At 44.3% G+C, this 12,506-nt stretch overlaps 1 protein-coding gene across 2 annotated transcripts in view; it reads left to right on the top strand.

Moving 5' to 3' along the window:
• Positions 1-12,506, top strand: part of LOC112105649 (neuronal acetylcholine receptor subunit alpha-7) — a 165,420-nt gene that overhangs the window by 26,682 nt on the left and 126,232 nt on the right. The window contains exon 1 of one of the 2 annotated variants that reach the window (XM_026648260.2): positions 12,016-12,113. The exons of the other annotated variant lie outside the window; for it this stretch is intronic. The gene's annotated coding sequence lies outside the window, so the exon portion shown is untranslated. Of the gene's footprint in view, positions 1-12,015; positions 12,114-12,506 lie in introns of those variants that run through there. 2 annotated transcript variants of the gene reach the window in all.

Raw genomic sequence — 12,506 nt, 5'->3', positions numbered from 1 at the left:
ACTTTAAAATGTAAACAAAAGAAATAGTATTTTTCAATTCACCTCATACAAGTACTGTGGTGCAAGCTCTTAATCGTGAAAATGTAACTTACAAATGTAGATTTTTTTTTTGTTACATAACTGCATTCAAAAACAAAACAATGTAAAACTTTAGAGCCTACAAGTCCATTCAGCCCTACTTCTTGTTCAACCAATTGCTAAGACAAACAAGCGTCGGTCCGCTCTGCTTTGTATCGCTATTGAGCAGAACCAGTCATCAGCATGGACACATGTTCTCTAGTATGGTGGTTGAAGCATAAAGGGACATATGAATCTTTAGCGGATCTGGCATGTAAATATCTTGCGACGCCGGCTAAAACGGTGCCATGCAAACACCTGTTCTCACTTTCAGGTGACGTAAAAAAGAAGCCGGCAGCATAACCTCCTGCAAATTGTAACCAAACTTGTTTGTCTGAGCGATTGGCTGAAGTAGGACTGAGTGGACTTGTAGGTTTTACACTGTTTTCTTTTTGAATGCTGTTATTTTTTGTACATAATTCCAGATTTGTAAGCAGGACCGGATTAACCTTTTGTGTGCCCGGCGCCAAACATTAGTGGGCCCCCATGGAGGCAATGGAGCATGGCGCAGGGAGGTCAGTCCCCGGAGCGAGGGGCCAGCTAGAGGCAATGGGGCACAGCATGGCAGGAGAAGCCCTGCTCCGCCCAATCCAAGGGCACTATTTACAAACCGGCAGTTGCCAGACGTACAGTGGCCTGCCCGGCCCTGTGCTGCCAGCATGCCCCTTCCCCTCGGGGGCAGGCCCATGCCACATCCCACAGCCCCCCCCCCACCCAAAACCCCCCGACTCCCTATGGCCAGAGGCCCCCGGACCCACTATGCCCAGCGACCCCCCAGACCCACCCACAAATGCACAGCGCTCTGCAAAACACCACCCCTGCCCACAGCCCCTCCACAGCTGCCCAGCACCTTCCACAGAACCCCCACTCCCTAGTGCCCCAACACACAGATCTTCCCCGCCCCTTCCCAGTCCCGCACGCCCCATACTCCCCACAGACCCGCTCCCCCAAGCCCTGCCTCCTGGCCGCACTTACCGGCCCTGCTGGGAGGTGACTGTGCCTCAGGAGTGGCGCGATCTGCCTGCCAGGCCAGGGCCTGCCCCAGCCGGGCTTCCTCAAGACACACTTGCCTGGAGGGGCCCAGCCAAGCCCTCCACACTGTCTCCCCCGTCTCCCACACCTCTGGCTGAGACTGGCCAGACTTCTGCACCAGTCCCAAGCAGCTCAGCTTCAGGGAGACAGTGGGGGCCCCACAGGTGGTGGGAAGCAGAGACTGCCCAGAGCCAGAGGTGCACTGGGGTCCCGCCAGGCGGCTGAGAGGAGCAGGAGGTGGGGCCATGGAGCGGAGAGGAGCCCTCGGTCAGCCGGCAGGCAGGCTGAGGGGAGCAAGTGGTGGGCGGGGCGAGCCAGCGGGGTCTCGGGGTGCAGTGCAAGCGGAGCAGGCTGGGGCCCGTTCTCAGCATGGGTCCGGCTCCATGGAGCCACTGTAAACCCGGCACTGTTAAGTTCAACTTTCATGATAAAGAGATTGCACTACAGTACTTGTATTAGATGAATTGAAAAATACTATTTCTTTTGTTTTTTTACAGTGCAAATATTTGTAATTAAAACTAAATATAAAGTGAGCACTATACACTTTGTATTCTATGTTGTAATTGAAATCAATACATTTGAAATGTTGAAAACATCCACAAATATTTAAATAAATTGTATTCTATTATTGTTTAGCAGCGTGATTAATCACGATTAATTTTTTTAATCGCTTGACAGCCCTACTAAATGCACTAATCAGTTACTGCCCAATTGGATGGAAATATCAGATATTCAATCAAACCACTCACTGCTGCTCAGAACACCCTGAGCTGATAGTCAGCTGTGGGGGGCTGGGAGCTTAAGGAGCTACCTGATATGTGGAAAGATCATGAACCTGCTGCTATTGTACTATACCATTTGCAGAAACTATATGGAGAGGAGCTTTAGAAATGTAGGTGCTAGCCTACTCTTTTGCCTAATGTAGGATTGAATTGCAGAGTAGCAGATAACTCATGAATTTTGAAGAATTTGCAGCTTCTGTGTAACAGTTCACAAAAGCTCTGTTGATCATATGATCCTTGGTCAGAGTTATCCATAACATTTGTTGGTGTTTACTAGGGGATTCTGTGCATATAAACTTCATCATAATTTTTATTACTCTGAAGTCTAAAGGAATAACTTGCCATTTATTATAAAGTAACAGCTATACAATATTTACTATAAAATTAGGGATTTTTCCATTTTTGTGGAAGTGCTTGACCCATTACAACACTTGCACTTTCCAGTTTGGATGGAGATAGATTTGAACTGAAAACTAAATCATATTTACTTACATGCTGCTTAAATTGTACAAAATCAGAGCAAATTCTGTTGTGAAGGGTTAAATATAGAACTTCAGTATCTTGAGTTGTGGGAGCATTTATGTGCAGGTACAGTCCAAAGAGGACTTTTTCTTATCACATATTTAGTACAGGTCACTGTAGTGCTATTATCATTAGTAATAAATTAAATCAGATCTGGCTATACTAATATCCAGAAAATTGTAAATTCATAGAATGGCTCGAAGTTAGCAAGAAGTAAAACCCTCTCTCCTCCCCTACTCAAAATAGTGAACTAAATAAATAATAGTTATATTAATGCTACTTAGCACCACTAAAGAGTTTTTAATTAATAGACCTCAAGGAACATTTTTAGATGTGGATAAGGGTCATTATCCCGATTTTAAAAGTGGGGAAACTGAGGCAAGAGAGGTTACATGACTTGGTACTCAAACCTCCTGACTCCCATGCTGAATGCATTATCCTGTAAAATACTTTTGAGTTACTATTTTAATAAAATCAGTATAACTTTCTTTAATTATACAAACAGATGTAAATAGTTTTACATTTGAACCCTTTTCTATCTATGGTATTTATCTTGCTTTTTATACTACCACCCATCAACATAGTATCTAAGCACCTCACATGTAAAATCAATAGAAATAATGAAGTCTCTGGTGGTCTTCATGGAGTCTCTGGCACTTCTCCCTTTTGGGGTCAAAATTCTGCTTGGGGTATGGTTTTTTGGGGATGCTGGGGTTGGGGAGGATGTTTGTATTGGGACAGCGCCACTTACTGTGGAAAAGGCTTTCTCAAAGAGGAAGGTTTTATAACATTTCCTAAAGATGGCCAGGCTCTGACATTGTAGTAGTGGGGGTGGTTGCATCTTTTAAGAATGAGCTATAAAGTTGAGTGTCATCAGCGTACCGTTGGCAGCTAAGCCTCTAGTGTCTCACTACATCTCTGAGTGGTCTCATGTAGATATTGAAGAAAAGAGGGGATAGTATTGATCACTGCGAGACCCTACAGGTGAGGGCTTTTGGGAGGGAGGAGCAATTACCCATCACTGCTCTGAACTCTGCTGGAAAGGAACCGTTGGAGCTGTTATAGTGCTGGACCATCTACTCCAGCTGTGTCACATTAGCAGTGACACAGCTGGAGTTCACTGTGTCCACTGTGTCAAAGGCTTCAAAGAGGCCGGTAGTGTGAGCCTGGAGATCTTATCTTCATCCCTGGACACGAAGAGGTCATCTTTTAGTGCCACCAGAGCTGTCTCTGTGCTGTGGCCTGGTCTGAATTTTGATTGTGAGATATCCAGGATGCTCACTGATGGGTTACTACTTTCACATTTATTTTGTCTAGCAATGAGAAGCTGGAGATGGGACAGGAGTTGGAGAGAGCTTTGTGGCTGAGTGTTGGCTTTTTGAGGATTGGGTGAACTACTGCATTTTTCAAGGAGCCTGGTAGGTGTGTTTCTCTGAAAGAGTCATTAACCATTTCCCTTAGTAGAAGACATAGTTGCTCTTTACTGGCTTTTACCAGTCAGGAGGGGCATGGATCTGTTTCAAAGGTTGTGGCTTTAATATGGCTTTGTAGTGTATGATAAGGCCAAACTCAGTCGGGGTGGTGAGGTGAATAAAAGTTTGGGAGTGGAATTTTCTTTCCCCGTCAGCTCCATACATATTTGGTTGATCTTATCAGTGAAGTATGTTGGCGGCTTTTCATGGGGGTTGATGCTTGGGTCTGGTGTATTTCTAGACCTCCAATCACCATAGGAAAGAAGGATTGTCTTCTGGTCGAGGCACTAGAATGGGACTTGGAGCTATGGTCAATCCATGGCTTTGCCATGGACTTTCTGTATGACCTTGGACAACTTGTCTGATCTTTCTGCCTCAGTTCTTCATTTGTTAATGGGGATAATACAGTGGTTCTCAAACTTTTGTACTGGTGACCCCTTTCACATAGCAAGCCTCTGAATGCAACCCCCCTTATAAATTAAAAACACTTTTAAAAAATATTTAACACTATTATAAATGCTGGAGGCAAAGCAGGGTTCAGGGTGGAGGCTGACAGCTCATGACCCCCCTCCCCAGTAATATCCTCGTGACCCCCCGAGGGGTCATGACCCTCAGTTTGAGATCCCCTGGGATAATACTTCTGTACCTTATATGCTTATGGCGAGGATAAATACTTGAGTGAGTGAGAGAGAGAGAGAGAGAGAGAGACAGTGTAAATAAGAGATAAATAAGTGTAAACATAGAGTAAATCAAAAAGTCATAAAACTTTAATTAGAAGCTTCCCTGGCCCTTTGATTTATACATTGTGCATTGGCTGGCTGTGCAGGTTCTATATGGAAAGTTTTAAAAAAAAATCCTCAAACTGTAATAAACTAAAATATAAAGTGAGAGAGATGGATCCCTTCTTGTGCCTAAGCTCTGGACCATTCTGTGCTACACCTGGTTCCAGCATGAGTTAGAGCAGCTCGTAGATAGACTACTCTAACTTACACCAGTGGTGTGTGGTTTCTAAGGGAACACATACCAGCTGAGAACTGGTAAAGCCAACTTCCTCCCTCCTTGCTTTCTCTCCTCCCCACCATCCCCTAATAGGTCTCCTGTGTGATTTGGGGTGTGTGTGGGGAAGTTAGCACAGGAACACACTGCCAGCCTTCTGCCAATTAAGAGCTTCCCTACCCATGGTGAGATTATCAGTTTTCTGATGCCAGTTAGAGTCTAGCTCCTCTGCATTGTCTGAGTGTCAATGTGAATCTGGCCCTAAATCTAGCATTTAACTCTAATTCAGGGTTAAATCCTGGTCCGATTGAAGTCACTGGGAGTTTGGCGAGTGAATTCAATGGAATCGAGATTTATCCCTAAAATAAATGTACAGAATACAGTTATTACAGTGCATGCTCAGTAAATGTAACTACAGTTTTAAGTCTTAAGATATATTTTATAATTGAGATGAATAGAAATGTGTGCAGTGAGTTGTGGGAATTCATAAATCAAGCAGATCAAATGTGGTCTCTCTCTCTCTTTTTCAAGTATCCTGTCCATGATAATATTGTGGAAAACAAGGTGTGTTAAAAAAGTATTTGATTAGCTGGGATTTATTCTGTTGACTTAATAAGCATATTTTCTATTCTTCTTTGAAAATAAGTGCGTGTTCAGAGTTACACAGCACTCTTTTTTTGTAATAAGTTAAAATAAAAAGCAGCTACTATTGCAATAAAGTCTCGGTATGAGCTGGAGGGGTACCATGATGTAGTTAATGCCTGTTATAACTGGAGCTCCACAGCGAGTGGTAGTTGAGTGTATTTATAACATCCACTTCTTTGCTAGGAAGTTGGAAGAGAACAGGTAGGGCCATAACTGAGGATGAGGCCCTCACTCAGGCAAATTCGAATGAACGTCAGTGATGAACAAGAAGGATAATGAGAGTTTGCAGAGTAAGTATGGTGTAAAAACTAAGGCCCAGATGTTGCTGTTCTGATCGCAGCATCGAGGGAGCTCTTTCTTTGTGGCTATTCCTCTCCATGCTGAATAGGGTTGTGGGTGTTTCCACCATGGCAGTATTTTTCTGTTCTTCCACCATAGGGCAAAGAATCTATGTGAAAAGAGGGACCAGGGATGGTGAACATAGCAGAAAAGTCAACAGCAAGAGGCAATTTCAAGTTTCTTCGGGAGCCTCTTTCCTCTAAGGAATCAGCGATGTTGTCCGAGGGCATGACAGAATTGCAGGGCCCAGAGCTGCTTCAGGTTCCCAGTGCAGATCACCCGTTATCCTTGGGGTGCCCAAGATTTGGATGATCCTGAAAGATCTGTGTATTTTGTGCTGCAATTTTGTGCTAAATTTCTTCCCTGGGAGAAGGGGGGTTAGGAGGAGAGGCAAAGCTTGCCCCTGAAACAGGGGTGATTTGTGTGTGTGTGTGTGTGTGTGTGTGTGTGTAACCTTGTGGAGTTTCAAGATGCCTAAGGTGGTGTTACCACATGAGCTGTCTCTTAAAAAGAGTGTAGAATTTTATCTGTAATTAAGGAAATATAAAGCAATCTGAGGCCTCCAACTCTTGCTCCAAACCCAAAGTGATCCTGAATCAAGCTTTGACATAACTTTGGTTAAGTTTTCCTCATTGTTTTAAAAATATATTTTATATCTACAAAGAGGGAAGAAACAAACCAAGAAGACCCTTCCTATCAGCCCACCCAAAGAAGCAAAAACAGTGAATCCAAAAATGAGGATAGAAGATGATAGCTTTAGAACCTTTAAAGCTTTTCTGTTCCAACATATAAAGTGATTTCAGTATATCCTACATTGGATGCACATGCATAACTATCAGTGGTAGTGAGTGACACACAGTAGCAGTGTAGTGGAACAGTTCAGATTCAGAGCTTTGGTGTTTGATGACTCTGTAGCCCATACACTAAAAAGATTTTGGTTTTCCACAGGCTGCTAAGGGCCCAGTCAACCATACACTAAGAAGAATGTGGATTGCTACTTTGAATAGTTTGATAGCAAGCCTGGTATTAAGTAATTGCAGGATCAGGCTTTTACACAGTGGCCTGGGGGAAAGCAAAACCTTTCTGGTGGATGGACTGCACAGTAATTAAAGATTGAAGCCCTGGATCCAAACCGCCCCAGGCTGCTTTTTTATACCCACAGTGTTTTTTTATATTTGTGCCCTTTTGGAGTGACACTTTGTGTTACTCTGCTTTGTCTCCCAGCCTTTCTCTTCTCCTTGTCCCTAACGTATGCAAACCTCTGGAATTGGTGAAAGCACATGTGGTACTCTCAGCTGCAACAAGGTGAGCTATACCTGCAGTGCAAAAGATTACACTTGTGAAAATGAAATGTTTACAGTAGTGCTGAGTATTGTGATTGGCTGTAGTAGCAGTTTTGCAAAGCTAGCCTTTTGCTAGCCCTTTAACTCGTAAAGAAGATGGACACATTTATTCCTTATCTTTAATTTTTTTTAGCATGACAACATGCCGTTCAGAATAGGAGATGGTGCTGATGGCTTGCACATAGAGATCATAAGCACCCAAGATAAAACTCTTCACAGAAAGAGTTAAAGATGTCATACCATGACTGCACACGGAGAATTGCGTAGGGTATTTGATGGGTTAAAGCACCCTTCTTCTTCTGCATGGCATAAAGGGCAACAGTAGTAATAAGTAGTCTTTCATGCATGTTTAACTGAAAACTGTCATTTTAAAAGACAATTTGGAAGTTATTTTGTGTGTGTGTGCACGCGCGTAAACCACACTTGCGTGCCCACATACTATATATATGTATAATTTTATATATTATAATTTCTTTGCATACATTAACAACTTCTGTTCTCAGGAACAAAATAACTGAGATACTTCATTTACTAGAGTAGTTGCTGCTCACACATGCTAATTTCCTATTTTACAAAGATCGTATGTCGAGAATGAGCTGGAGGCAGCTGTACACGCGTCATAGACTATAATTGAATTAAGCCCAAGGGCCTTCACACTTTAATGGAAAGGTTTTTCTTTTTAGACTTAGTTTTTAAAAAAGTTTCATTGTTTTTTAACATTTCTTTTAATACTTCAATAAAATATGCAACTAAATTGAACCACAGAACAACCACCAAGTATTGTTAACAATAATGGAGACATTTTCAGGCTAGATTGTATGGATTTTCCAGTAAGACTCCCATTAATGTTACAGGAGGCACATGGCTCAATCCTGAGCACTGCTGTAATACTTTATCTCTAATGTTCTGATTAAAGCCAGAGAGATTCAGAGTTGAAAGGATGTGAGAGTCACTGAGTCCAGTACAACCCTACCAGTAAAGTTGCCCCATGGCTGAATTTGGCCTTGTATGTAGAATGTAGAAGAGGAAAAAAGGTGATGTCTTGGATGCTTTCGACTTCCACTCGGCGCTTGGAGTGGTTGGGTTTAGAGTGGCCAGTGGCTTTCAGGAGGCATTCAGCACTTTACAGGATCGGGTCCAAAATGAGCAGCTTGGCAGTCTGCTCCAGCACTGCCAGATGCATCAGGTATATCTAGCCTTCAGTTGGTTTAAGAGGAAACTCCTTTTACATCCGAAGCCTAGGATGCCAAGGTTGGGGGAGCAACCATGAAAGAGGTGAAATATACAGCAGATTGGGCTGTATAGTAGCTCACCTGCTTAATTTCCATTTGTGATAGGTTGTGTCTTTTGCTATCATTTTTAGAGCTGAAGACAGTGATGGATTGTCAAGACTATAGCTGCTGCAATGTTGTTAAGGCTGTGTTACAGAATTCCCTTTTAACAGAGCTTTAAACCTATGTTTTGCAAAAATATCTTATTGGAATTACAAAACCCAGAATATAGAATCTAAACTTTGAGTATGATTTGAATTTTTCTTGGTGGTTTGATGAAAAATGAATCGATACAGAAAGAAGTGATTTTTAAACTATTATTCTTTTGGCAGTTTTTTCACTAGATTGTCTCATTTTTATTTGTACCCCTTTTGCAAGAAATCTAAAGCACTCTGGGACCTGTCCTTTGTCCATACCATTCCTCCTCATGCACTGTTTCCTAGTATATTAATTACATTGGTAGTGTTTGTCTACAGAAGATTTTAGACATAATGGTAAATATGTGCTCCAAACTGAACCCCCAAATTGACTGTTGACAAACATTAGTTGATTAGTGTTTTAGGTAGCTACGCTGGAGGGTAGCGATAGGGACCAGAGTGACCTAGACAAATTGGAGGATTGGGCCAAAAGAAATCTGATGAGGTTCAACAAGAACAAGTGCAGATTCCTGCACTTAGGACGGAAGAATCCCATGCACCACTACAGGCTGGGGACCGACTGGCTAAGCAGCAGTTCTTGGGATTACAGTGGACAAGAAGCTAGATATGAGTCAGCAGTGTGCCCTTGTTGCCAAGAAGGCTAATGGCATATTGGACTGCATTAGTAAGAGCATTGCCAGCATATTGAGGGAAGTGATTATTCCCCTTTATTCGGCACTGGTGAGGCCACATCTGGAGTATTGTGTCCAGTTTTGCCCCCCCCCCACTACAGAAAGGATTTAGACAAATTGCAGAGAGTCCAGCGGAGGGCAACGAAAATGATCAGGGGGCTTGGGCACATGACTTATGAGGAGAGGCTGAGGGAACTGGGCTTGTTTAGTCTTGAGAAGAGTGAGGGGGATTTGATAGCAGCCTTCAACTACCTGAAGGGGGTTCCAAAGAGGATGGAGCTCGGCTGTTCTCAGTGGTGGCAGATGACAGAACAAGGAGCAATGGTCTCAAGTTGCAGTGGGGGAGGTCTAGGTTGGATATTAGAAAACACTATTTCACTAGGAGGGTGGTGAAACACTGGAATGGGTTGCCTAGGGAGGTGGTGGAATCTCCATCCTTAGAGGTTTTTAAGACCCAGCTTGACAAAGCCCTGACTGGGATGATTTAGTTGGTGTTTGTCCTGTTTTGAGCAGAGGGTTGGACTAGATGACCTTCATAGGTCTCTTCCAACCCTAATCTTCTATTATTCTATTTATTTATTGTTTATTTTTTGGTTTGTATGTATAACCAACATCCAATGATCCCTCTATCTAACCATGTTAGTTGGCTATGTCCTGTACTTTAGCAGTTGTCAATCTGATTAGAAATAACTTTTATTAAAACAAATACTTTGGTAGGCTCTGTTTAATTAATGAAGGGGGAGGTAGTTGTTGTCGGTGTGTGTGTGTGAGGTTAAACATTCCCTATCTCTAAGTGACAGAGAAATTTCTAGCACTCAGCTCCATATAGGCTTCTAACAAGAATAAATCACTTTCTTCCCAGAGGGAGGGAACAGACCAACCCCATCCAATCCACTCTCTCATCCACCCACCACACTGTAGCCTAGGGAATAGTTCCCTAGGCTGGGAAAGAGGAAACCAGAAATTCACATCTTACCTCTTCTAACAAATCTTACCCACTGCATTCCTTTCCATTTTCATATTGCCTGGAGTGCTCTCAGTTACCCACTCCATAAGGTGCTCACCTCCAGATAACAAAAAGTAAGCATAACCTAACTTCATCAAACCTTAACAACTACCTCAGCAGCATTAATTTCCTAACTGCATGGAATGTGCGACAATCAAATGTGCTGACTTACTGTTATAAAAGCATATGAGGTCACTGTTAGGTTTCATGTTTGAATGCAAGTTTGATGAAGATGGGATACATATTTCTTTTGGGTATCTCTTGGAGATGGAAGTGCTGGAGTGCATTATTGATAGTGCAGGAAATGTGAAAGTAGAGCGGAATGCACACTATTTCCCCTTAATCTCTTATTTCCATTTGGATGGATGGCGTTTGTCCTGCCACAGCCTTAACTACCATTATATCTATGGCACCAATATAATCCCCATCACAGCACAATCTGAGCACCTCACTGTCTTTAATGGATTTATTCATCCAACACACCTGTGAGGTAGGAAGTGCTATTCTCCCCATTTTACAGATGGGCAATTCAGGCACAGAGAAGCTCACTGATTTGCCCAAGGTCACACAGGAAATCTGTGGCAGAGCAGGGTCTGGGCTAGTTCCCTGGCCACTGGACCTTTCTTCCTCTCCAGACAGGTTTTGTTTGCTAATTTTAAGAGGGGCTCTTATAAAAGTTGAAATGTTATGGATGAGTTAGGTTCACACATCCTCTGAATACTGCTTTCAGGAGCAGGGAAATCATCCCAACCGGTTTAGTTTTGTGGCAGAACTGTAGCAAGGGGCTTTTAGCAGCCACCTCCAGCACATCACTACTAAAATAAATTTATCTGCTTATGTCTCATATGGCCTGAAAGCTTCAATGAACCTCAGCTTCCTCTTGGCAATAGCTTGGTATGACATTGTCACAAAACTATCAATTAGAAGCCAAGGAGCAGCACGGAGTGTAGAGAGGATTTTTAGTGTTTTTTTGCCAATTGCAATTGATTTTTAGGTGGTTCTAAATCACCCTCCAGCCTTATCTATGAACAGTAAAGCTGTGGAGGCTGAAGGGATCAGACATTAATTCTGGCTCTTTCACTCTGCTGAGGTACAGTATAGTGAGCTCAGTGTGTGACCCTAAAAAGGGAGGAAAACCTCACTCAATTAAGTGGTAAATTCATTAACTAGAGAACATTGTTAGGGTTTCAAAAAAGCAGGAAAAAGCATCATTAAGTACCAATTATTTAACTTGGTAGATCAAAAGATGCTTCAAATATTTACTTAGGAAGTGCTGAGACAATGAGATAAGAGAGAATGAAGTGAATAACCTAGTTGAAGGTTATCCTGCTAAAACCTGTAAATAAGTGACAGTATAGAACAGGGGTCGGCAACCTACGGCACGCGTGCCAAACACGGCACGCGAGCTGATTTTGAATGTCACGTGGCTGCCTGCCGTGGTTCTGACCCCCAGCCGCACTCAGCCCCCCCGCCCACCGCTCTCCCATGCTGGGGCAGGAGGCAGAAGCTTCGTCCTGCAGCAGCCAAGCTCCCCCCTCCCCCGCTTCTTCCCACAGCCATGGTGCAGCCTGCTTTCCTGCCCCTCCTCCTCTCCTTCCCTGCGCCAGCCCTTGCAAAGGGAGGGGGGAGGAGTGGCAGCATGCGCGCTGCTCCGCAAAAGCCCCGCGGCCCCGCTCTCCTGGCCGGAGCTCCAGCCGACGCGCGGCAGCCCCACGGCCCCTTGCTAAAGCCGGCCCTGGGTAAAGGAGGCAGAGAAGAGGTAGGGACGGGGCCTTGGGGAAGGGGGTGGAACAGGACATATCCCTTCCAGCCCTCTGCCATGAGCCGCTCAGGGCAGAGGGCAGGGGGCTGGGAGCACCCCCACGAGCCGAGCACCCCAGCCCTCTGCCCTGAACCCCCCCCACCCCCCGCCTCCTGCCCTGCAACCTCCACACACCCCCAGCTCTCTGCCCTGACCTCTGAAGCCCCCCACACCCCCAGCCTTCTGCCGTGCACCTCCACACACCCTCAGCCCTCTGCCCTGACCTCTGAAGCCCCCCACACCCACCCTTCTGAGGGTGTGGGGGGTTTCAGAGGTCAGGGCCCACTCAGCCCGCTGCCGGCCTAGGTGAACAGAACGCCAGGCTGGCAGCGAGCTGAGCAGGCTGGTGGC

This window comes from Terrapene carolina, unplaced genomic scaffold, assembly GCF_002925995.2.
Source record: "Terrapene carolina triunguis isolate 2854851 unplaced genomic scaffold, T_m_triunguis-2.0 Scaffold67, whole genome shotgun sequence".
Lineage (NCBI taxonomy): Eukaryota > Metazoa > Chordata > Testudines > Emydidae > Terrapene > Terrapene triunguis.
The sequence above is the reverse complement of the archived record's forward strand: the minus strand, read 5'-3'. Positions and strand labels throughout refer to the sequence as shown.